Genomic DNA, 27,378 nt, shown 5'->3' on the forward strand with positions numbered 1-27,378 from the left:
TATCTATATTTCCTTTCTTTTAGACTAGCACATTGTAACTTTTTCCCCCTGGACCCCTTCAATAATCACTGCATATCCCCACTATTTGTAGCACTGTTTCTTTCTATCTGCATTGAATCTACATTCTGTATCTACATTCTGTCTGCTCAATTCTGGAAGAATCTTTTTTCATGCCTCAAGAGTAATCTCAAGGATAAAGATTATCATCTCAAGAATTGTCAAAGTAGTTCACTGCATGACCCAAGGTATCCTATGAGTTATTAAAAACATCACTGCCTGTTGGTACTTAGAAAGCATTCTTTTATTGCTTTGACATATCTTCTCTTGAAACAGCTTTGTCAACTATAATAAAATCTTTACTTTGAACTTAGCTCCTCCTTGCTAGGCTAACTTTAAACGATTTATATCATTCCTGATCTTAATCATAAGCTATCTGGAATTTCTTAGTCCCATATTTATTTTGTATATAATCGATCCATTTTTTCCAGCCTCGTTTATATTTCTCGTTTGAGTGGTCCTTAAGATATGCAGATATTGTAGCCATCTCGGCTAAATTTGTGACTTTCAATGTCCATTCTTGAATTGTAGGCAAATCTTCCTTCTTCCAGTATTGCGCCACCAACAATCTAGCTGCAGTTATTAAGTGCAAAATCAAATTAATCTCTACAGCTGTACAATCAGTAATTATACCTAACAAAAATAACTGAGGGGTAAACTTTATCCTTTTTTAAAGAACATTTTGCATAATCCACCATATTTTTATCCAAAATGCCTTAACCTTTTTGCAAGTCCACCATATATGAAAATATGTAGCGTCAAGAGAATCACATCTCCAGTATTTGGATTGTAAGTTCGGATACATAGAAGCCAACTTTTTAGGATCTAAATGCCATCTATAAAACATCTTATAAAAGTTTTCTCTCAAATTTTGGCCTTGTGTAAATTTTACATTTTTTACCCAGATCCTTTCCCATGTATCCAACATTATTGGTTCTTCAATATTTTGAGCCCACTTTATCATACAGTCTTTAACTAATTCTGTTTCGGAATCCATTTGTATTAATACAATGTATAGTCTCTTTATATGCATTAAGCTTTGATCTCTTATTTGTTTAAATAAATTATCCTCGACTTGCATAAAACCAATTTTTTGATCTGTTTTCCACCTGGCCTGTAGCTGTCCATACTGGAACCATGTTTGAATTACCTTTTCCTCTTTTAATTCATCCAAGGATTTTAGTTGTAATACAACTAAATTTGTATTGATATTTTTTCCAGACCCGCAGTAGAGCATTCCTTAAAATATGACTTTTAAAATTCTTGTCCACTTTTTTGTTATATAGCAGGTAAGCATGCCAACCATATACCAGATCATACCCCTTGAGATTAAGTATTCTATCATCTGTTAAATTAATCCAATCACTAATTACAGATAAAGCTACTGCGTCATAGTATAGTTTTAAATTGGGTAATTTCAAGCCTCCCCTCTCACGCACATCTTGCATTATTTTTAGTTTTACTCTCGGCTTCTTCCCTGCCCATACAAATTTATTAATACCCTTCTGCCATTCTAACAGGTTCACATCTTTTTTAAGTATTGGTAGCATTTGGAAAAGAAATAAAAATTTAGGTAAAATATTCATTTTCACTGCTGCTATTCTTCCCAGCAAGGATAACTGTAACTTTCCCCATTTTTTCATCTCTATCTGTATACTATGCCAGTGGTTCATAATTATACTTATATAACTTCCCGTTTGAGGTTGAAATATGAACTCCTAAATATTTGACCCTTTTAACTATTTCACATCCTATCATTCCTTCTAGTTCTTCCTTTTGTTTAGTATTCATATTTGTAGCTAATATTTTTGTTTTCCCTAGATTTATTTTAAACCCTGACACTTGACCATATTGATTAATCATATTCATTAAAATCATACTAGATTCCTGCGGTTAGGTTAATATAACCAGATCATCCACAAAAGCACGCACTCTATATTCTTGCTGCCTAATCTTAATTCCCTTTAGGCCCTCCAAGCCCCGTATTTTATTAAACAATATTTCCAAAGTTATAATAAACAGTAATGGGGACAAGGGACAACCCTGTCTTGTACCTTTTTCAATTTGAAAAGAATCTGTTAAACTTCCATTAACTATAATTTGAGCTGTTTGCTGTTGATATATTGCTTTAATTGATTGTAAGAAACATTCTCCTATTTGCATTTTTTGCAGTGTTTTCAACAGGAATTGCCAATTTACTCGATCAAAGGCTTTCTCAGCATCCAGAAATATGAGCACAGCAGGAATTTGGTTATTCTTTCCCAAATATTGTAGTGCATTAACAATTAATCTTACGTTACTTCTCATTTGTCACCCTTGAATAAAACCTGTTTGATCATTATGAATCAATTGTTGAATAACCAACATTAACCTATTTGCTAGTATTTTAGTAAAGATTTTATAATCTACATTAAGTAGTGATATAGGTCTGTAGTTTTTTGGCTGGGTAATATCTTGGTCTTCTTTGGGTATCAGGGATATAAAAGCTGTCTTCCAAGATGGAGGTACCTTACCTTCTGTTTGAATCTTATTAAATAATTCCTTAAGAGGTTCTACCATTTCTAATTGTAGATTTTTATAGTAAGCCGCTGTCAAGCCATCTGTACCAGGTGCCTTCCCTGCCTTTAACTGCTTAATTACCTGTAAAATTTCCCCCGAAGTTATTGGTTGATTCAGTCTTTGCCTCTGCTCTTCTTTAACTATGGGTATTTTTTCTTTATCTAAGTATCTCTCTATATCTAGACCATTAATTTTGTCACCCTTGTACAACACTGTAAAGAATTCACGGAAGACCTTTTGAATCTCACCCTGTTGAAACACTTCTTTCCTTCTGTAGTGCAATTTGGCTATGTTATGAAATTTTTGTTTTTTCCTAATCTGATATGCTAACCATCTACCAGATTTATTTGCATTGCAGAAAGTATTCTGTTTTGCATATAATAGACTAGTGACTACCTGGTCTGAGATCAACATATTAAATTGGTCTTTTAATAAGGTAATTGCTTCTTTTATCTTTATATCTCCTGGTTTTAAAGTTAACTCTTGCTCTTTCTTCCTAATTTATCTTCCAGTTCTGTTCGCTTTCCCCCCTGTTTACGTCTATGTAATCTATTTAGATTTATCAAAGCTCCTTTCATATACGCTTTACTTGCATCCCATACAATTTCCATAGATGTACCCTTATTCATATTAAAAACAAAGTATTCTGTTAACAATTATTTACATTCATTAGTATATTTCTCATATCTAAATAAATTTTCATTCAATCTCCAAGACCTTCTTGCTTGTGTCACCCCTCCCAACTCCATCCAAACTGGATTATGATCTGATAAAACTCTGGCACATATCTTTGTCTTCTTCACCCTAGAAAGCAAATCATTGGTAGTTAGTATGAAATCAATTCTGGAAAAGGATTGATGTCTATCAGAAAAGAAGGTAAAATCATATTCTTCTGCATTTCTTTCTCACCAAATATCTCTCAGTTCGAAATCATCCATCATATCGAAAAAGGACTTAGGTAGTTTCGCTCGCATTTGAGTATTTGGGCGAGAAACTTTGTCAACTATGGATGGTAGCTTAATGAACTCATTTCACTCACCCTCAACTTTCATCAAGAATTGAATACATTTGGGTAGATTCATACATGACCACTTTCAGAATCAAAGTTAAAGATAAATAATTTGATCATCTTTCACAAAAATAAATGTTCCTGACCGTCCTAAGATTTTTCCTAAGTTATGATGATGTAGAGGAAGTCATTTTTATTTCTGTTATTGGTAGCCAGATGGAAACCAAAAATCTTTGCAGATTTATCGAAAACATAAATAGATAGTCATCAATATACAAATGTGCTGGATAATCTGTCACTAGTACTACTTCATTCTAGATTATCTTAAATGTTCCTTATTAATTGCTGTAGGAGACCGCCAAACCCAAATGAACCTGCAATTTGCAAGTAACAGTTTGAGATTTTCCCTAGAAGCTCAACTCTGAAATGATAATATTAAATTTTACTTCCATTATCAGAGAATTTATAAATTTCAACAAACGAAACAATTATCATATAACAATAATAAAAAGGACAATATATGTTCACCCTCTTAAGGAGACAAAGTATAATGGTGTCAACCAGTGTTCCCTCTAAGGTGTGCAGCTGCGCGGCCGCGCATGTGACAAGAAAATGCCGCGCAGAAGTTTCCAACTGCCGCGCAGTTATTTTTAATGTCACCGCTCCGCCCTGACCCGGGAGGAGGGAGAATTTATTTCACTGACGTACTGCTTCGGCTGCCCTTTTTTTTAAAAAAGAAAACCACGCGCAACTTCCCTGCGTTCTATCTCAGATCCCCTCCCCGCCGCCGCCGCCTTTTTCTTTTAATTTTCTGCAGGCTTTTGTATCAACTCCTTCCTTCCGATCCCCAATAAGCGATGCGGGAAGGGGAGGTGCGGAGAGGGAAGAGAGATAGAAAGTCGCAGTTCTATTTAGCTGCCTGCTTGCTGGGAATGGTTGGGGGGGGAGGGAAGTCCTCGCCGACGTCCTGAGTCATATATTCTGGGTCGTGCTCTTCCCTTTTTGCACTCCCATCTTCTCTCTCTCTCTGTGTGTGTGTGTCACACTCGCTCTTGTTTTCTTTCCGTGTTTGGAACTTTACGCTTCGGAAACTGGGAAGGAAAAGGAAGGGGTGCATGTGTGTTTGCGCGCTCGTGCTTCCCTGCCTGCCTGCCTTTTAAATCACACACACATTATTTTTTACAAGGACAAGGGAATTGCAAGAATAAGCGAGGACCAGCGAGATCTGGGCTTTTTACAGGAGGGGGAAAGAGCCACGCGATTTGGAGGGGTTGGAGAGAGAAGCCGAGGGGGGCAAAACTTAAACAATGAAAGCAAGGAGTCCACCTCGGCTCGCCCCTTTCTAGCTGAACAGCCCTGCGCTTCCTTTCCTCCTCCTCAGCCTTGCAAAGAGCCACCAACTCTTTCTCACCTCTCTTCTTCATCCACCCCTATTTTACAGTGTTGCATTTATAACCAAGCATGCATTAATTGGGGGTGGGTGCTGTTAAGCCTTTAATGCATTCCTTCTTGCAGGGGAGGGGAGGGCTGTGAGTTCTGCAGAATGAGGAGGCTGGAATCTGGGGAGGCAGTTGTAGGGAATTTGGGGGTGGGGGTAGGAAGCTGGTTTGATCGTGAGGTGATCGAGAGCTCTTCCTTACCCACCCACCCAAAATCACTTCCGAGAAATCTACGCGGTCCACGAAGTATTTGAGCCAGCGCTGCATGGGACAGCTTCATCAAATCCATAATAGAGAGGGGGAGATTAATATACATAGGGGTTTTTTTAAGTGGGAGGGGGAGTTTCCCAGGGAAAATTCAGCATGGAGTCTGTCATTTGCCAGGTCCTATATAAATCCCCCCTCTCTATATTCCATCGCAGGCTGGCAAGCGACTCCAGAGTTGCATGGTTGCGTGGGTTACGTGTGTCCCTTTCCAACAACTCATAGCCTCCCCCCCATTTCCCAAAGCAGCGCCCACCGCCACCACATTGGGGTCCCTTGGACGCCCTTGTTGTCTTGGTGACATCTGTGAAAAAAATTCAGGTGCTCACTGCTCAGGCATGAAAATATACCGCTCAAACACTATACTTTTCTGCGCACACTGAAAAAAAATTAGAGGGAACATTGGTGTCAACTATTCTGAATATTTGACAATTATATTATTAATTAAAGCACATGGCATAGTTTGATAAGGCGAAGTGGTAAGCACAATATTACATAAAAATTTCAAAGTCATACCTTCCATTTTAGAACTATATAACTGAGATGGATTTTTATTAGAATAGAATTCAAGATATGAGATCAACTTTGTGGAACCTTTCTGGAGATTTTTTAAAACAGTTTCCTAAATTCTCTGACAGGCACTTTTCCCCTTAAAAACAAATATAACTTAATCATAACAATAAATTTGATTTGATATGATCTTAAAAACATAGATTGTGTCATCCCATTCTCCTGTACGCTGCTTGGAGAGTCTAAGCATGGGTTAAATTCAGTCTATTCGCCGAAGGATTAAGTTAATTTTCTTAGCCACGCCTCCTCTCCTCAATGAGGCCCAGTTCAAAAACTCAGTCCAGCCCAGTTTGGACGTGTTTTTGGGGAGTTCCTCAGTCCTTGGACGATTAGTCTGAAACTCTCCAACCGGCTTATTTGTTATTTTTGTTATAGTCAGACAGGGAATAAAATCACCTTTCAAATTGCCACAGAGGAATCAGTGATGGAGGAGGATAATACAGAGGAGCAGGAATTCTCAGAAGATGAGAATCCTTCTCCAGAAAAACCTGCCTTTACGGGCTTATTCCACCCTTCCATATTCAGGTCAATACTACATAAGACCAAGGCCTTGACCCAAGTGGGCATCTCCACCCAGGGGTCCACTTCCACATCCGAATCTCAGGATCCGAAGGAGGGTCTTTTTAATGAGACTACTCCAGCGCAGGAACTGGTTCCAGCCCCTACCATGTTTCTCAATGTAATCCAGCTCCAGTGAGCCCAACCGGGATCCCTGACCAATCCCAGCGGGGTAGACAAAAATCTCTACTCAGTGGAGAGCAAATTAGACGAATTATTGTAGTTGCCACAGGTGGACACCCCCATTATTTCCCTTACCTCCAATTCGGTCCTTCCCGCTGACCTCCTTGAGGGACTCAAAGCCGAGGATAAAAAGGCAGAGAAAGCCTGCCACAAAACCCACCAAGTGGCTGCTTGGTCTATAAGAGCCTCTTCCTCAACGTGGTTCTTCACTAGAGCTTTGCTTCTGTGGCTGAGACAGCTGAGGGCTCATCCCCCATCAACAGGGTCCAGGTGGAGGCATGATCTTAATAAGATAATTGCAGCCGTGGAATATTCGGCTGATGTTTCCCTCAATGCTGCAAAATTTGCCTCATGGGCCTTAGCATCCAATGTGACCTCCTGCTGCCTGCTGTGGCTCCGCCATTGGCAGGTGAACATGAAGTCAAAATGGAAGCTGGCCTCCGCCTCTTTTAAGGGCGGGCAACTGTTTGGGGAACCCTTGGAGAAGTTCTTAATTGAAACCAAGTATAAGAGGAATGTGCTTCCTGCCACTACTAAGAAACCAGACAAAAAAGGGGGCTCCTTTTTTCAAAGGCAGCCTTTTTGGGGGTCTGATTTTTCCAATGCAGACACCTCCTATCAGAGACCATATTCCCAGGGAAATGACCGGGAACAGGACAGACCCAATTTCAGGGACAAGGCCGCCAGCAAAAGCAGTTTTTCCATCGTCCCTTTCGCGGCAGTTCCAACAATCCTCCCATAGGCGGCCGTCTTCAACTCTATGCTGCCCGTTGGGAGTTGATCTCCATGGACGCATGGGTCCTCAACACAATTAGGCAGGGCCTCACCCTAGAGTTCCTATCCCTCCCCCTGAGGACATTTGTCCGGTGTCCTGTCCCCACATCCCCTCCCAAGAGGGAACGCATGCAGGCAGAGATTCAACATCTCTTACAGATAAAGGCTATAGAGCCAGTCCTCGTAGAACAGGAAAAGAGGGAGTTTTACTCAATTCTATTCCTGGTCCCCAAAACCTCTGGGGGGGGGTGGAGGGCCATACTGGACCTCAAAACTCTAAACCGGCATCTGGCCTAGAAGCGTTTCAAGATACAATCCCTACAGACCATCTTGGGTTGCATCAGACTTGAAAGAGGCATACCTGCACATCCCCATCCACAGATCACACAGGAGGTTCCTCGGGTTTTACTACGACGGCAGACGCTACCAATACTACGACGGCAGACGCTACCAATACAGGGCTCTCCCATTTGGCCTGTCATCAACACTGAGGACCTTCACGAAGATATTGGCAGTAGTAGCGGCACACCTATGCTCCTGCCCAATATGACTACTCTGCTACCTGGACGACATCTTGATTCAAACAACGTCCTCTGACCAAGCCACCAGGGATGTCCAGCACACCATCTCCATTCTACAACATCACGGGTTCTCGGTGAACCGGGAAAAGAGTCAACTAACGCCAGCCACCCGCATTCTACATCTCGGTGCGCTCATAGACTCAGATTGTTGCAGAGTGTTCCTGTCTACAGACCGCAGACGCAACCTCACAACCCACGCTCGAGAGGCAAGAGTGAACAGCTGGTATCCATCGTGTCACTGTCTCAGCTTCTGGGTCTCATGATCTCTTGCATAAACATAGTTCCATGGGCTCGCCTACATGCCCGCCAACTACAGTGGTTTCTTCTCCCCATCCAGAGGGCAAAGGCCAGCAACTCTCCCAGGCGTGTCAAGCTCCCCCCGAAGGTAAAACAGTCTCTTCGGTGGTGGGAGTCATGGGCAGTGACGAAAGGTTGCCTTTTCAGAGAACCAGAATGATTGGTGGTCACGACTGGTGCAAATCTCCAAGGATGGGGGGCCCACTTTCAAGAACAAGTGATGCAAGGAAAGTAGTCACAGAGAGAGGCAATGCAGAGGATAAACTTCTTGGAACTTCGGGCAGCCAGGCTAGCCCTATGCCATTTTCAGAGGGACATTGTGGGCCATCATGTGTTGCTCCTTATGGACAGCATAGCAAGAAAGGCCCACATAAACCGCCAGGGGGCACCAGGTCCAGGACCCTCATGGCAGAAGCAGAAGCTCTAGGGAGGTGGGCGGAATGTCATCTGGCCTCCTTAAGAGCAGACCACATCTTGGGAGTGGACAATGTGTGGGCGGACTGGCTGAGCCGGACGACCATAGACAACACGGAATGGTGTTTTTATCAGGAATCTTTCCATCAGATCACGCTCCGGTTCGGCCTTCCGGTGATCGATCTCTTCGTTAGTCCTGCCAACACTCAACTCCTGAGTGTCAGCCTCTGCTTTGCTGCTGCTTCGGCTGCCATTGAAACAGGGAGGGGGGGCATGGTATTTGGGAGGGGAATCATTGATGTGCTGGAGGAAGTTTCTAGACGCTGAACTGACCACCTTACTGTGCATGTGGAGGAGGGGTGTTTCCCCTCAAGGCCAACGGTCCAGCATTCCATCCTGGTGATGCCTTTCAAAGTTATCTCACACCTGACATTTGGGGGAAATATGATTGGACTGTGCACAGGGATGCCAAGGGGAGGGAAATGAATTATACATTATATTATTAGCTTTCGCGCCTAATTAACCAGACTCAGCTTAGCTTTGCAACTGTTCATTTATAATTAGTAAAAGTACACTTGATTTCAATACAAATGGAGTCCAGGGGTTTTCTTTCCTGATTACTGAATGAAGTGATGCTGACACTGAGGTTCTTCTCAAGGTACTCCACTCCGCAAGCAGAGGGGACCGATGCCCTGTGCTGCTGTTGGCTGAGAGGCCTCTTGTACGCCTTTTCACCGCTCCCGCTCATTCCACAAGTGATCCAGAAGATTCTGTCCGAAGGAGAAGAGGTTCTTCTCATAGCACCGCGTTGGCCCACTTTTCATCTCTTTTCAGCCAGGCTCAATGGGGCAGAAGGTTTCTCCTTCTACAATAGGTCGCTGGCTGAGGGCTTGTATTAAGTTGGCCTACCTGCAACAGGGTAAGGCAGTACCACCTAGGGTGACGGCACACTCTAGAAGAAGTGCTGCCACCATGGCCGCGTGGGTGACTCAGGCCCCCGTGGAAGAAATATGTGGGGCAGCCATTTGGACTTCTCCATCCTTATTCATCAAACACTATCGCATTGACTCCTATGCTGCAGCCGAGGCATCTTTCGGGAGGAGGGTGTTACAACAAGTTGTAGCAACTCCATGCTCCTTGAATGTTCCTGTTTCCCTCCTTGGGACTGCATAGCTTGGGTATGTTCCATGCTTGGACTCTCCAAGCAGCACACAGGAGAATGACCATTGGCTTACCTGAACGGTCGTTCTCTGGGAACTGCAGGAGAGTCCAACCCCGCCCTGGGGTTTACTTCCTTTCTGATGGATTGAAGCGGCTGTGTGGAGGAAAGAGACTATTAACATGACTGAAAGAGACACCGTGCACACATCCATCACAGACCATCGCCTTCATTTTTGAACTGGCCCTCAATGAGGAGAGGAGGCATGGCTAAGAAAATTAACTCAGTCCTTGGGCGAATAGACTGAATTTAACCCATGCTTGGACTCTCCCGCAGCGCCCAGAGAACAACCGTTTACGTAAGCCAACAGTCATTTTGAATCCAGGGAGAAACACATGAACATGGATATCTTTTAAGTGAAGTTATTAAATCAATGCATTAGTTGATATATCTTCTATAATTGTACATTTTTTTAGATTCCACTTGACTGCACAATTGACTGTATATATGTGTTTGGACATAGATATAAATATAAGCCTACTATCTATAGAGAAGCAGTGCAGATATCTTTCTTCTTCCTATCTCTTAAGAAATGTATGATGTGGCTGCTGCAGTCAGAAGGCTGTATGTATGTGTACATGATTTGTGTAATTTCCATTTTATGTATTGTATGAATGATGCATTCAAAAACTCAAGTTTTCATAAAAACATCTATACCACATGCGATCTCAGCTAAATTCCAAGTAGAAGATCAACCTATCTTTCAGTCCACTTTATTATGGCCCCACAAATAATTTTAGTGCTGGAAAAAGTGTGTGCATGTGTGCATGAATGTCTGTATATATCTGTTTGGTAGGACAGAGTCTCTAGTGTTAGAATATAACATTAACAATAACTGCCACAAACATTTCTGCTACTCTTCTTCAACCTCTACTGGGAAACAAGTAACTGAGAGAAAATTGCATTTTCATCCATTATTAATCAGTTTTCATTGCAAGCATATACATTTTTTTAAAAATGAAGCCATTTATGAATGCAAACATCCAGCATTAACTTTATTATACATGTTTGGAAAGGAGGCTTTGTTGATCATCCATCAATTTTTAAGGGTATTTTGCCTATTACGTTCTAGTGGGAACAATATTCCCAAAGGAAGTGAACACAGCTAATCCCATGTTAGTCTCTCAAGTTGGACACATACAACCATGGTGCTTGAATTGGTTTTGCTAAGGGCAAAATATTCAGGACCTTGGAGAGTTCCTAGTAAACCCTAATAGAATTTTCTCCTTATTGTAAAAGGAAGGAAGAGTGATAAACTTGTTTGAAAATTGAAGAACTTTTGAGAAGATAATTTTGTTTTACAACCCCCTTACCTGACTTTACATGTATCAGCTTCTGTGAGGACCTGAAGATGAAGCAGCTGTTGGCATGATGTACTTCTACAAGAAGTTTTCCATTGGATGAAGCAGCCTTTATCACCATCTCAAGACTTTCTGCAGGCTATAGACTTTGAAAACTGAATATATATATTTTGCATTATGATTATCTATTCACAAATGCAAAAACCTAATGAAATCCAAATATTCTTGATTAAGAAGATGGGAACACTTAAACGCTGCTAGAGTTCTTGAAGATATCTTAATATGAAAACCTGGACTTTTCTTCAAATGAATCCACACGGTTATCTTTTTAAAATGTGCATTAAAATGTGCATTGTTCAGTGTGATGATTTTAATACCTTATATCATTTAGATTCTGGTACAATGATGGCCAGTGAAATAACTGGTGTAATCAATTTCAGTCTAAAAATAGGAGCAGGAAACAAATTCATTTTGACTTCTTGTTTTTTGAGTTGACTGGAGTGCTGAGATATTGTGGTAACAATGAATTTGACCCAAGGCAATGGTCATGTGACCTGTCATTGCTGACAAAATATGACTTGGCAGACAACAGTGGACATTTGTGCAAGTTTGTGATCCATTGCTTTTTCCCCTTATATAGTTTCAACAAACTAAAAACAAAGATCGTTTTGAATTTATTTTATCTGGTAAAGATTCAACATTGTAACAAACACATGAATAAAGAATTTATTGAGTGTTAGGCATAATTTTTTATCCAAGAAGAAACCCCACTTTGGTTTATTATCTTTGCCATCTTTGTACTTTTTCTTTCATATTCTTTCTTGTTTGTAATTATTTAAAATGCTTTTAACAATTTGTAAACCACCCAGAGTCACTGGGAGTCCAGTGGCACATAAATTTAATATATAAATATTATTTAGTAATACTTCGTAAAACTTGTCAAACCAAGCTTAAAAGCTAAGCCATGTACATATACAAGAACATGCTTTCTTCTTCCTTACGACTGCTAAGAAAAAGTATTTAATAAATGGGTTTTTTAATATATAATTTTATTAAATATTTTAAAAAAGAAGATAAAAATTAATACAAACTAATATAAGTAAGAATCTTACAACACTATAAAGTAAGGAAAAGAAAAGAAAGAAAGTTAAAGTGCAAGAGAGGAAAAAAGTAAAAAAAAAGAATGAAGTATCTTTCTATCTTTACAGCAGTTCTAAGTACAATTATAAGTTTGCCTTTTACTCTGTGGTTACAAAATAGCTCTCTTCTTTCTATAATCTGCACAGTGGTTAGAATGCAGCACTGCAGGCTACTTCTGCTGACTGCCGGCTGGCTGCAATTTGGCAGTTTGAATCTCACCAGGCTCAAGATTGAGTCAGCCTTCCATCCTTCTCAGGTTGGTAAAATGAGGACCCAGATGGCTGGAGGCAATATGCTGACTCTACAAACTGCTTAGAGAGGGCTGTAAAGCACCATGAAGCGGTATATAAGTCTAAGTGCTATTGCTATCTATCCTATCTATTAACCATAAATAAATTCTTGTTTTTGTGTAACATAAAAATTTGGGATTTTCAGTCAACAATAAATGTAAATATTTTCTCTGATAAAGGTGGTCAATTTAGCCATCTCAGTCAGTTCTATAAACTCCACCAACCAATCCTCCTCCACTGTGGATAGTTCAGCGACATCTCCTATCCTGAATCTCTCCCCAGTGAATTCTCAATGGAAGACTACAGTGGCTTTATTCATTTAAGAAATGAATTCAAGCAATTTTATCTTCCAGAAAATCAGCAAATTCTTCATCATGCTCCTTCATGGCTATAGCTTTATAGGGCTATAGAAGACCCAGAATGAAGGGTAGCCTTTAACCCACTTAATCCATCTCAATATGTGTCTATTAATTTCTTTCTCTTACATGTTTGATTTGTTTAACATAATTTTATTGTACTATGCATTTGCCTTAAAGCCAATTTGGTCTTCCGGTTAAGGCAGTAAGCTAGAAAGCAGGAGGCCATGAGTTCAAGACCCACCTTAGCTGGGTCAGCTGAGTGTCTTTGGGTCAGTTGCTGTCTCTCAGCCCAACTCAGCTCACAGGGTGGTTGTTGTGGGGAAAATAATATGGGGAAAGCATGTTGGGTATGTTCATCGCCTTGAATTATTTGTAAAAATAAATAAATAAATTGATCTTGCTTCAACATATTTACTGCTCTAACCCAACGATCGATTCATTTATTCTGATCCTGGTACCAGGTGAATATACACTATTTGAAATAACATCCAGGACTTTAAATGTTTGATGCTCTATATTAGAGATAGGTAGAGATTCCCTGTGTTCTCTAATGAAATCAACCTCCTTGTTTTGTAAAATTATTTTCCCCTTGAATGAATGTGTTTTGAAACCTCTTAAGACTTCTTGCCCTCCCCCCTGCCTATGATTTTGTCTGTTCAGATCTCATTTTTCAGTTTGCTCTTGGCAAATAGAATTTATGTCATCCTAACAAAGTCTTACATTAGCAACCCTTATTTCCTGGATTGCTTTTATTCAGGACATTGCACAATTTTCAACTGTGGTTCTCTCGTTATTACCCTTCACTGGTCCACAATATGCAACTATCACAAAACTTTGGGCTCTTATTTTCCTATGCACCTCACCAACTCACACTTTTTGATCTACCTTTTAGCCCCTTCAATTCATAATAATTCACCTTCATTTCTATGCAAGGATTCATCAACTGTACACCAAGTATATTATTTCCATATCCTTTGTTTTTGTTTCATAAATATGCAATTTATTCATGGGCCTTTACAATATACTCCTCTTATATTTCAAGTTGCAATCTTCCATATGCCATGAGCATCAAGAGATGGGCCATTAATATTGACCTCTACTATTTATTAGAAGTAAGGTAGCAAAGGTTCTTTGTTATAGTTCCAGCAGTTGCAAGAATTCTTAGACAAAGAATGCAGACACTATAAATATTCAACTTCTTTCATAAAGACTTTCAGGAAGTATTATAAAAGAAATTTCTCTACATAGGGGAAATGTGGAGAAAGAGTATGAGAGACTTGATGCAGGAGTACTTATAGATTCTGTATTGTTTCTCCTGAATGCTTAGAGATATGCAATTTATTTCAATGGCTTCATTTTCTGAATTACAATAAATTTATTTATTTAATTTATTTATTTAATTAATTTGTATGCCGCCCACTCTCAAAGAGACTCAGGGCGGCTTACAAGTAAAAAAGGGGAAGGGAAAGATATACAAAAACAAGACAACATTAAAAGATCACAACATTCACAACTTAGGATGGGGCTGGACAAATTCAACAGCCCCAGGCCTGCCGGAACAGCCAGGTCTTGGTCGCTTTGCGGAAGGCCGGAAGGGTAGTAAGGGTCCGGATCTCCATGGGGAGATCGTTCCATAGGGACGGAGCAGCAACAGAGAAGGCCCTCCCCCGGGGGGTCGCCAGCCGACATTGACTGGCAGATGGAATCCAGAGGAGGCCTAATCTGTGCGATCTTATAGGCCTCAGGGAGGTAATTGGCAGGAGGCGGTCTCTCAAGTAACCAGGTCCGATACCATGTAGGGCTTTAAAAGTAACGACTAGCACTTTGAAGTGTGTCGGAGACCAATGGGAAGCCAGTGCAGCTCGCGGAGGGTAGGTACACCCACAATTGCTTGTGCGGCTGCGTTCTGGACTAACTGGAGTCTTCGAACACTCTTCAAGGGCAGCCCCATGTAGAGCGCGTTAGAGTAATCCAGTCTTGAGGTGACGAGGGCGTGAGTGACCATCCAAAGGGTCTCCCGGTCCAGATAGGGTCGCAATTGGTGCACCAGGCGAACCTGGGCGAAGGCCCCCCTGGTCACAACGGACAAGTGATGTTCTAACGTCAACTGCGGATCCAGGAGGACTCCCAAATTGTGAACCCTCTCTGAGGGGCTTATAATTTCACCCCCCAGGCTAAGAGATGGAATAGCTGGACCATCTTTGGGAGGGAGCATCAATAGCCACTTGGTATTGTTGGGATTGAGTGTAAGCTTGTTTGTTCCCATCCAGACCCTAACAGCCTCCAAGCACTGGCACATCACTTCTACCACTTCACTGAGTTGGCACGGGGCGGACAGATACAGTTGCGTATCGTCCGTGTACTGTTGGTATTTAATCCCATGCCGTCGTATGATCTCACCCAGCGGCTTCATGTAGATGTTAAATAGGAGGGGGGACAGGACCGAACCCTGCGGCACCCCATAATTGAGGGGCCTAGGGGTCGATCTCTGCCCTCCGACCAACACCGACTGCGACCTGTCCAAGAGGTAGGAGGAGAACCACCAATGAACGGTGCCTCCCACTCCCACCTCTCGCAACCATTGCAGAAGGATACCATGGTCGATGGTATCGAAGGCCGCTTAGAGGTCAAGAAGCACAAGGTTAGAGGAGTGACCCCTATCCCTGGCTCGCCAGAGATCATCGATCAGCGCGACCAAAGCAGTTTCCATGCTGTAGCCAGGCCTGAAACCCTACTGAAAGGAATCCAGATAATCGATTTCATCCAAGGTCCGTCGGAGTTGAAAGGCCACCACTTTCTCAACAACCTTCCCTACGAAGGGGAGGTTGGAGATGGGACGATAGTTACTCAAAATGGCTGGATCCAGAGAAGGTTTCTTCAGGAGGGATCTCACCACCGCATCCTTTAGGAGGTGCGGAAAGGATCCCTCCCGAAGAGAGGTGTTAACTATCATCTGGAGCCAGCCACGTGTCACCTCCCTGCTGGTCAAAACCAGCCAGGAGGGGCATGGGTCCAGTATACAAGTGGAGGCACTCACCGCTCCCATGGCCTTGTCCACTTCCTCAGGAGCGACAAGTTGAAACTCGCTCCATAAAATTTGCTCAAGACCTTCCCCCGGTACCTCGGCTGGTACCGTGCAATTGGAGTCTAAATCCGTCTGAATCCGAGTGACTTATCCGTTAGAAACTGAACAAATCCGAGTGACTTATCCGTTAGAAACTGAACAAATTCCTCAGCTCTACCCTGCAAAGGGTCGTCTGCATCCCTCCCTTTCAAGAGGGAGCAGGCTATTCTAAACAAGGCGGCTGGGTGCGATTCAGCGGATGCAATAAGAGCGGAAAAATGCGCACATTTCACAGGTCCTGATATAGGCTCTCATCAGTGCTCGGTCAGATTCAGAGTTACTATTCCTCCAGCGGTGCTCTAGGTGTCTCTTTTGGTGCTTCATCTCCCGGAGTTCCTCGGTAAACCAAGGAGTCCTCCTGGATCCACTGCCTCGGAGAGGCCGTAAAGGCGCAATCCGGTCTAGAGCCCCACCACGGCTGTATTCCAAGCAGCGACTAAGGACTCTACCGGACTGTGGGCGAGAGTAACAGGTATTTCTCCAAGCGCCATCTGAAATCCCATAGGGTCCATCAGGCATCTGGGGTGGGACCACCTAATCGGTTCCCCCTCCCTATAGCGGGGGATTGGCTTCCGAAAGTCAAGCCTCAATAGGAATTGATCAGACCATGACAAGGGCAAGATCTTAATGCCCTTCAATCTAGATCACGTCTCCACTGCTCCGAGAGGAATACGAGGTCAAGCGTGTGACCCGCTGAGTGAGTCGGGTCCCAAATTACTTGGGTCAAGTCCATGGCTGTCATGGAAGCTATGAACTCTTGTGCCCCATCAGAGTGTTCACCAAGCGAAGGCAGGTTGAAATCCCGCAGCACCATAAGCCTGGGGAACTCTACCGCCAGCTCAGCTACTGACTTGAGGAGCGAGGGGAGGGCTATTGCAACGCTGTTAGGAGGTAGGTACGTTAACAACAAGCCCACTTGACCCTCAAGGTCCAACTTCACCAACAGGGACTCACACCCTACAAGCTCTGGAGCAAGGATCCCACGAGGAACTAATGACCTTCGGATGATGATGGCGACTCCCCCACCACTTTTCTGGGGTCTCGGCTGGTGGAGCACCTGAAACCCTTCTGGACACATTTCAGTGAGGGGGACTCCTCCCTCCGGGCCCAGCCAGGTTTCAGTAATACATGCCAGGTCTGCCCCCTCATCTAATATTAGGTCCCTGACGAGGGGAGCTTTGTGAACCACAGACCTGGCATTTAGCAACAACAGCCTGAGACCAGGGCCCTGACACTCTCGCCATCTGGTCCTGGAGTGGAACTAACAGGGCCGGAAGGAGGGATCGCTGTGACGTAGCGAATCCTCCTTCCCCGGTAATGGCTAGTCCTGAAGTTCCTGCCGTACCTGCCCCTCCCCGTCAAGACCATAATACTCCGGCCCCTCCCTGCACCCGTAGATCCCATTTAGCCAAGGTGGCGCAGTGGTTAAATGCAGCACTGCAGGCTATCTCACCGGCTCAGGGTTGACTCAGCCTTCCATCCTTCCGAGGTGGGTAAAATGAGGACCCAGATTGTTGGGGGCAATATGCTGACTCTCTGTAAACCGCTTAGAGAGGGCTGAAAGCCCTATGAAGCGGTATATAAGTCTACTGCTATTGCTATTGCTATTTCCCTCCTGTAGCCTCTGCTCTCTCTGGCTGGCCATCTATACCAGTCATTCTAAGGCGGGAGATAGGCCTGGGCCCCCTACCACTTCTGCAAAAGCACTCAGTGGAGGAGGCACCAGGCTGTACTCCCAGCCCTCTCATGCATACACAGTCACCCATTCAAACACGCCCCACTATAGGCAGTTAAAAACACAAAGATACAATAAATGGTTAAAAAATTAAGGGGCACAAGCATCCACAGTCACACCATGCATACCACATCCATAAAAATTGCACAAGGCAAACCCGGTCAAGGAATTTGTAAAGGTATGGGGGGTGAGAGTCCAGAGTCAAAAATGGAAGGAATAGTTTTAAATATAGATGTAGATGGGGGGGGGGATAAAAGCCCAGTTGGAACAAGAGGCAGTCCAAAGCCTCACCCCCCCCCCCTGTTTCTCACCGTTAGTCCAAAGGGGCTCAGTCCCAAGGGGGCATAGAAGGAACAAGGCAACGTTCAGAACAATGGTGGAAGGGGTAAGGGGGGAGTGGGGGAAAAGGGTCCCAAAGTCCAAAATCCGGAAGTTCGGGAATAACTGAAGTGGTAGCTGGCCCGGGCAAGGGTGCGGTCGTAAAAGGTTTTCCTGTGGGGCAGCAAATGATAAATAATGGGTAGCAGAGGAGGCCGCAAATGATGTATAATGGGTAGCAAAAGAGAGGGGGGGAGAGTGGGAAAGTCTGGGGTGGGTGGGAAGGCTGTTGCAGCAGCAGCAGCCCAAATCAACCACCCAACCATGATAGGCATAGTCCAGTTGGTAACAAACCACATACCGCTCCTCCTCAAGCCCCAGCGCAGCATGTTTACTCAGCCAGGTCTGTGGCCAGGTCTGTAGTCCAGTGCGAAGATTGAATATTGCACACCGTCCTGGTCACACACAGTCTTAGTGCTGTCGCCACCACTTCTCCCAATCCCACAGTAAAGGGCTCCTCTCTTCCTCTCTTCCAGAAGCTAGAAAGCCAGGGTCTTATCGTGGTCTTGCCGTCCCAGCGCCGGCGCTGCCACCACCGTTGCATTTAAAGAAACGCTGAACTGAAGCAAATTCAAAGTGCTGCCGCCATTTTCCGCAGCCAGCATGGGGGGATAGAAAGCTTTCCGGAGTGTACAGGGTGTCCAGGGGCCGCGTGAGTGACCCCCTTTCGGCGCTCCCTCCCTCCTTCCTTTCAGCACTCCTCACTCCACACTTCAAAGTCTGGCAGCCAGGAATTTCAGGCTTGCCGTCCTAGCGCCACTGCCCCTGCCGCCACCAAGATCAAAAAGCCGGGCTTAGTGTCGTCATCTTACCGCAGCCAGCATAAGGTGAAAAAAAGGCTCGAAGCGTTCAGGCTTCTAGGGGCCATTTAAGCGACCCCCATCCAGCCAAACCGCTCTCCCCGGACAGCCCAGTGGATAACCTATGCAGGGGGGGGGTGTTCTCCTTCGAAGTTCTGAGGGCTCCGTCTCTCTCAGTTCTGTTCTTCTCTCCTCATACAGCTCAAGCGTTCCACTCGAGCAGCCATCTTCCATTCCTCGCACATGCGACTTTAGTTAGTTAAATGTTAGTTCATAGCCAGGTTTGGCCAAGTTTCTAAGACTTTACTATTTAGTTCCTATCTATCTTTGGCAGAGTGAAAATGTCACATAATATTTTTTAATTAAGATAAGGAGCAAATTGCATTGCCTGCCTTAGATGTATCCAATCCCCAGGTAACAGTGCCTGCTCTTAGTAAGGACACAGTGTAAAATTACCCCATGCACATCCAGGCATTCAGTGCAAACTAGGATTTGTAGAAACCTATTTTGCAAGCCAACAATTATTGTTGCCCTGATGGTTTCAGGCCGGGATTTTGAAGAGGAGAAAAGCTGCTGCAGGGAGGAAAAAGTGAGGGGGAAAGTTTTATCCATGCGAGAACCCTGCACACAGCACTTTGCAATTTGGGTGTTGTAAGCATTTCTACAGAAAAAATGTACAGTTCAGTATATTTCCTTCCCTAAAATATCATCTATTGTTTTGCTTAGGATGTGCAGGATATTTCAATTTTCAAAGATTTGAATGTTAAAATTATTCTTTCAAGTCTAAAACAAAATGCATATGTTTTGAGAGATTTATTTTGTGGTTATGTCCTAACATTATATGTATAAAACTTGGTTGTTTCAAGAGGCCTCATCTTGACTGTTACAGCTGTTTCTAGCCTAGCCAATATATTAGAAGGAAGTACTCATTCTGCTTTTGGTTTAGTCTGGGTGGCTGATGTGGGAATGGAGAGGAAGAAAAGCACATAGCCAGATGGAATATGGCTGTTTGCAATTGTATGCCTGCCAACCTGCCTGGTAAATTCTTTTTTCTTTTTTAACTCACATGCGGAAATTAAGCATTCATGAACGTAGGTCACCTTTATGCATGCTACTGTGTTCCACTTTATTGGCAACCAGGCAATGCAAAGGTCTGTTTATACGTGTGTTTGTGTATGTGTGTACACATAGGTGCACATACACAAACATCAATTTGTAGAAATAGAAATTTGTTTGATTGGCTTGCATGTAAGCTGATGCAAACACAAAATAAAGTAATGACAAGCCAGAGAGTATTTATTGCCAAGTTGTAAATCATTTGACAGTAACTAATGAAAAGGCAAGTATTTAGAGAGACAGCAATTAAGGCTTGGAGAAATCATGTTTAGCTGCTTTCTCTAGTGCGCTGCTTGGAGAGTCAAAGTGTGGGTTAACACAGCCTATCTGCCCTTGGACTGAGTAAAATTTTCTTGACCACGCCTCCCTTTGCCTCCCTATGATCAGTTTAAAAACTCAGTCCGCCCGTGAGGACTGTTTTGGGAGTTCTCCAGTCCAGGGACAGATAGACTGGGTTTCCCACCTTAATTTGACCACTCATACCTTCTAAAATAATTCTAAACAGATCAATTCCGATATTTGGATTGCTGAGAGGTTTCCGGGCCAGTTCCTGTCTCCCACCAGTCGCAAGCAGGGCGGATTGTGTGAGTTGCTTGTTCAGCTTCTGCTGACGAGCGAGGGGGGGAGCGAGCGTTTGCCCGTTTCCTTGATTTCCCTGTCACCGCCATCCTCAGGCCTTGCGAGCGCGGCCTCACTATCCTTGGTGGTGCTCAGCCTTGCCTGGCAACGGCAGCGGCCATTTCGGCCGCTTTGCACGCTTTCCCCTGATTGACAGCAGATTTGGTGGGCGGCGGCTGCCCGCGCACCGGCCACTATTTTATTCACTCCAACGGTTGCCACTGCCGTGTGTGGACGCAACGGAGCCCAGGGAGAGTGAAGAATGAAGAAGGAGCCAGGGAGAAAGCGAAGAATTGCCTCTCAACCGCAGATAGCCTCCGGGAGGCACGGGGCCTAGTCCGGGGCGCCGGCTAGCCCTGCCCTCCCTCAGTTGAGTCTTGGGGATCCAAGGGCGGTCGGGGGAAGGAATCCATCCAGCAGGTGGCCCTTTTCTCACCCTGGGGTATCTGTGGGCGCTCTTGAGCCGGTTGGCCAGCATCGGTGCCCTTCCACTGCATAGTCGTCCTGAACCGGGGCCTTCTATTCGGTAGCCTACGGCAGCATGGTTGATGACTGTAAGGAGGCACAGGAGGAGCAGGCAGGGCTCTCCAGCAAACGCAGTAGGATGGATCCCTTACCTAAAGCGGGAAAAGGGAGCAGGGGCACCAGCAGGCAGTCCCCCCGGGGGCCTCAGCGCCATCAGATAAGGCCAAAGAGAGCTCCAGGTCCAATAAGCCCGCGGAGGCCAAGGCCCCGCACCACCACGGGGCCCGTTCTCCCTCAGACTAGAGGGCTCCCTCTCCCAAGAGTGACTCTATTAGGAGCGGGGGTGGAGACTCACCTTAGGTCTCCTTCTGTGGAGGATTATGAGTCCAGGGAACCTTCCCCAAATGCATCCTGGGGATATCCAGAATCGCCCAGTTCCTCAATTAGGGAGGAAATGGAATCCTTCCAGGGCATGTTACCCGTGGAAGAGGGAACCAGCTCAGCCAAGACCAAGCATCATGCACATGCCAACAAGCACCGCCTGAGAGGACAGGGGTCCCGCTTTATCACCAGAAATGAGGAAGGTTATTTCTCTCGCCATCTTCCAAGGTATTGCAGAGGGCATTAAGCAGAGAGATTCCCACAAATCGGGTTCCTCCAAGGCCAAGCATCCTGTGTCCTCTACCTCCAAAGACCCGGCCTCACCTTCTACCTCACCAACTTCTGAGGCCTCCGATTCGGAGGAGGGGGGGGGGGCTGAAGGTTTCAAGCTGTCAGAGGATGAAGATCTGCCTCCTGACAAGCCAGCCTTCACTGGTCTCTTTAAGCCATCCTTGTTTAAGTCCATACTTCACAAGGCTAAGGCGGCGACCGAGCTAGGCTCTACACCCAAACCTGATTCTGCACCTGCTTCTTCTTCCAAAGACCATAAGCAGGGACTGTTTAAGGAATCAGCTCCTACCCAGGAGCTTATTCCTGTGCCCAACCTCTTTATGGACATAGTTCAGCGTCAATGGGTCCAGCCCGGCACCCTGACAAATCCCAGCGGGGGTTTGACCCCTTTCGGGTCCCGTAACAGACAGCAGCAGTCTTCCTTTCGGAAGCCATTTCGCGGGGGCAACAACAACAACTCCCGCCAGTTCTGCAGAGGGAAGTGACCATCACAGGGGTCCTCCCATAGGGGGTCGGCTCCATTTATGCGCCGACAGGTGGGAGGAGATCATCTCCGACACATGGGTCCTCAATACCATCAGGAAGGGCCTAGTCCTAGAGTTCTTGACCCTCCCCCAGAAGAAGTTCATCCATTGCCCTACCCCCAGGAACCCAGTGAAGAGGGACCTCATGCAGGCGGAGATTCTCCATCTTCTCCAGATAGAGGCCATAGAACCCGTCCCAAGGGACCAGGAAAGGCAGGGCTTCTATTCCATTCTGTTCCTGGTCCAGAAGAGTTCAGGGGGGTGGAGGGCCATCTTGGATCTGAAAAGCCTCAATCAGCATCTGGCTTACAAGAGGTTCAAGATGCAATTCCTCCACTCCATCCTGGATTGTGTAAGGTCAGGGGATCTATTGACATAGATCTATCCATAGATCTAAAAGAGGCCTACCTACATATCCCCATCCATGCTGCCCACAGGAGGTTCCTGAGGTTCTGTTCCGAGGGGAGGCACTATCAGTACAAGGCTCTCCCCTTCGGTCTCTCGTCAGCACCCAGAATCTTTACAGAGATCCTGGCGGTAGTGGCAACCCACCTCCAGAACCATCCCATCCGTCTAGAATGCTATCTAGATGACATAATCATACATTCTGTTACACCAGAGCAGGCTTGGAAAGATGTTCTCCTGACCATCCAGATGTTGCAGCAGCATGGCTTCTCGGTCAACCTGAAGAAAAGTCAGCTCCAACCGTCCATGCGCATCCAGCACCTGGGCACCATCATCGATTCGACCTCCTGCCAGGTATTCCTGTCTCCGGATCGACTGAACAACCTGAGAAGCAGGGTGAACCAATGTCGTCAGTCCAGGTCGGTGCCGATCATAAACTGTCCCAGCTATTGTGGATCATGATTTCTTGCTTGAAGGTGGTTCCCTGGCCTGTCTCCATGCCAGGGACCTGCAATGGTTTCTTCTTCCAATGCAGGGAGCGAAAATCAACTCCCAGAGGCGCGTGCATCTCCTCCAGAAGGTGATCCTATCTCTGGCCTGGTGGATGTCCAAGGCGATCATAAAGGGCTGTCTGTTCAAAGAACCAGAAAGGGTCATAGTGACCACAGACGCCAGCCTTCTGGGGTGGGGTGCTCACTGCCAGGGTCAACTTGCCCAGGGGCAGTGGTCAAGGGAGGCTGCCCTCAGCATAAACTGGTTGGAACTGAGGGCAGCCCGACTCGCTCTGCAACGCTTCACTCACCTAATAAGGGGAAGACATGTACTGTTATTGACAGACAATGTGGCAACAAAAGCCCACATAAACAGGCAGGGCGGTACCCACTCCAGGGGACTCATGGTCGAGACGAGGCTCTGGGCAGATGGGCGGAGCAACATTTGGCCTCTCTCAGAGCAGATCTCCAGAACCAGCAATCGGGAGGCAGACTGGCTGAGTCGGCAGCGCATCGACCACTTAGAGTGGCGTCTACACCCAGATCTGTTCCAACAGATCGTGAGGAGATTCGGCAAACCGCAAGTAGACCTATTTGCCACACATTCCAACACACAACTGCCACGATTCTTCACCCGCTACCATTCACCGCTGGCGGAGGGGACGAATGCGCTGAGGTGTGGGTGGCCCTGAGGACTCTTATACGCATTCCCTCCTCTTCCTCTCATTCCACAGGTGGTAGCCAAACTCCTGACGGAACAGGCAGAGGTTCCCCTGGTGGCACCATTCTGGCCCAGGAGGTCCTGGTACGCAGACCTTATCAGTCTCTCCGTTCAGAGACTGGTGAATTCCTCAGGATCAAATCTCCCTCAGCCAGGGGGCCATCAGTCACCCAGATCCCCAGTGGCTACAATTAGCCATCTGGCACTTGAGGGGGACCTCCTGAGGAAACAGAACATCTCTGAGAAGTTCATACGAACAATATAAGCATCCAGGAGACCCTCCACTACCAGAATATACGATGCGACCTGGGCCACCTTTTCCTCTTGGTGCAAAGATAGAGACATTGTAGACTTTTCTGCTTCAGTCCCTCAGACTCTGGACTTTCTACAGGAGGGCCTGGACAAAGGACTGGCGCCCAGTACACTCAGACATCAGGTTGCAGCATTGTCTACCATCCTGGCCAGAGGTTCTTCTCAGTCTCTGAGCCAACATCCTCAAATTAAAAGTTTTCTGAAGGGCGCTGCAAACATCAGCCCACTGACGGTCCATCGATACCCATCCTGGGACCTTCCCTTTGTCTTACAGGCCTTGACGGGTTCCCCGCTCAAACCCCTTCATACGACTAGCCTGCACCATCTGACCATCAAGACAGGCTTTTTGGTGGCTGTCACGTCTGCCCGCAGAGTGTCCAAGCTGGCGGCCCTCTCCATCAGGGAGGACCTGTGTGTGGTTCACACTGACAGGGTTATATTGAGACTTGATCCTTCATTTATCCGTAAAGTCAATTCTCATTTCCACAGAGCTCAGGAAATAATATATCCTAACTTTTGTCCTAAGCCTTCTCATCCTAGGGAGCGTGACTGGCATGAGTTGGACGTGAGGCGTGCCGTCCGCATTTATGTAAAGAGGACTAAGGACTTCCGACGTTTCGAAGCATTCTTCGTATCATTCCTTCCCGGGTCACTGGGCCACAAGGTCTCATCTCGTACCGTAGGGCATTGGCTGTGCGCCTGTATTAAACTGGCGCATGAACATCAGGGCAGGTCTGCTCCGAACAAGGTCACGACACACTCTACCAGGAGTGTGGCTGCCTCAGTGGCCTGGGAGACTCAGGCATCTATTCTGGACATTTGCAGGGTGGCCATGTGGGCTTCTCCCACTGCCTTTATAAAGAACTACAAAATAGACACCTTTGCCTCAGCCGAAGCCTCCTTTGGAACAAGAGTTCTGGAGAGGGTAGCTGAGACTCAGGAGGCTCCGGTCTCTACCCACCCTGGGACACAATAGCTTGGGCATGTCCCATGCTTGGACTCTCCAAGCAGTGCATTGGAGAAAGACCATTGGCTTACCTGAATGGCCGTTCTCTGGGCGCTGCGAGGAGAGTCCAAACCCTCCCAGGGGGTTTTCAACCAAATACATGACACTGTTATCGACTGTGAACTCTTACCATACGGTTGTCTCTTCGTTTTTAAACTGATCATAGGGAGGCAAAAGGAGGCGTGGTCAAGAAAATATTACTCAGTCCAAGGGCAGATAGGCTGTGTTAACCCACGCTTGGACTCTCCTCACAGCACCCAGAGAACGACCGTTCAGGTAAGCCAACGGTCTTTCTGAGTAGTTTTCAAGCTTCTTGTAAAAGGTAATCAGATAGAGACTTAGGAACAGTTTAGAACAGGTATCCAACTATGGGGCAAATGACAAGAGTAGGATATCACAAGAACACATATATGAAGGAGAAAAGTTATTTACACACAACATCCACACTATTGACCATCAACACTTTTGTTATTATGTATTTGATTAATTAATTATAAAGCTATGGAAAATCTAGACAGCATACTAAAAAACAGAGACATCACCCTGCCAACAAAAGTGTGTATAGTCAAAGCAATGGTTTTCCAAGTTGCAATGGATGGCTGTGAAGGTTGGACCATAAGAAAGGTTGAGCGCCAAAGAATTGAGGCCTTTGAACTATGGTGCTGGAGAAGACTCCTGCAAGGTGATCAAACCAGTCAGTCCTAGAGGAGATAAACCCTGACAGCTCTTTAGAAGGCCAGATCCTGAAGATGAAACTTAAAATACTTTGGCCACCTAATGAGAAGGAAGGACTCACTGGAAAAGAGCCTCATGGCTGGGAAAGATTGAGGGCAAAAGAAGAATGGGAAAACAGAGAATGAGGTGGCTAGATGGAGTCACTGAAGCAGTAGGCATGAGCTTTAATGGACTTCAGAGGATGGTAGAGGACTGGAAGGCCTGGAGGAATGTTGTTCGTGGGGTCATGATGGGTCGGACATGATTTCACAACTAACAACAAATCCCCTTAAGTTTCAGAAATTCAAATTAATGTGCGTGGGGCCTGCCTTAATTTTTTTCTCTACACTAGCAACCCCAAGGTAAGATGGGCTAGGGGAGACTGGCTGGAGTGGCCCAAGTTACTGAGTTTCCATGGTTAGGGGTGTCAAAACAGCATAATGACTCTCTAAACCAGGGGTGTCAAACTCAAGGCTCAAGGGCCGGATCTGGCCTGCAGGGTGCTTAGATCTGGCCCATGGGGCCACCCTGGAAACAGCAAAGGACTGGCCCACAGTGCCTCTGCCAGAAAAAATGCAGCTAGGGAGGGCCACGTGCAGCTCTCCTGACTTCCACTTTTGCTGGCAAAGGGATGCAGGAGCCATCACAGCTGAAAACGGAGCTCAGGAGCCTGTTTTCACTGGCAGAATACTTGGGCCACCACAAGCACCTCCAACACGAGTGACGTCTAGCTGGCCGCACCCACCATGACCATGCCCATCCCGGGCCCCCAAGATCAAACACAACCCTGATGCGGCCCTCAGTGAAATCGAGTTTGACACCCCTGCTCTAAACACTTAGAATACATTTTCTCACCTTTTTAAAAAAATGTAGAAATGGGGCTTCATATGTTCATAGTTAAAAAATGGTATACTCTTCCATCAAGAAATCTGATGAGTAAAAACCCAAGCGTAAAATATGAATTAGTATATATTTGCCATAATCCTTGCAACAATCCTTTAAGTAGATCAGTGTTAAACCTGAAATTAAAAATTTAGAGAAGCACACTTGAAGATACTGAGAAAAGAATTGAATTTTGAGTTTCCAGGTTTAAAAGTTAGCCTCCCATTAATAATGCAATATTTGAAATGTGTATTCGCTTGTTCATTCTAAAAATATAATATTGCAGATTAAATCAGTATTTCAGACTTTCAGCTCTGTGGAATGTGCTTATTTGTTGTTTTAACTCTCTAAACGCAAATTCAGATAATTTATGCAGTGTATATAAATAATTAGTACCAATA

General features: G+C 45.2%; 1 protein-coding gene across 1 annotated transcript in view; it reads left to right on the forward strand.

The window, feature by feature from the left end:
* GRIP1 (glutamate receptor interacting protein 1) overlaps window positions 1–27,378 on the forward strand; it is a 395,387-nt gene that overhangs the window by 66,886 nt on the left and 301,123 nt on the right. The gene's annotated exons all lie outside the window — the stretch shown is intronic.

The sequence above is a fragment of the Thamnophis sirtalis genome, unplaced genomic scaffold (assembly GCF_051295495.1).
Source record: "Thamnophis sirtalis isolate CommonGarterSnake01/CBP01778 unplaced genomic scaffold, rThaSir2_p1.2 scaffold_9, whole genome shotgun sequence".
Classification (NCBI taxonomy): domain Eukaryota; kingdom Metazoa; phylum Chordata; class Lepidosauria; order Squamata; family Natricidae; genus Thamnophis; species Thamnophis sirtalis.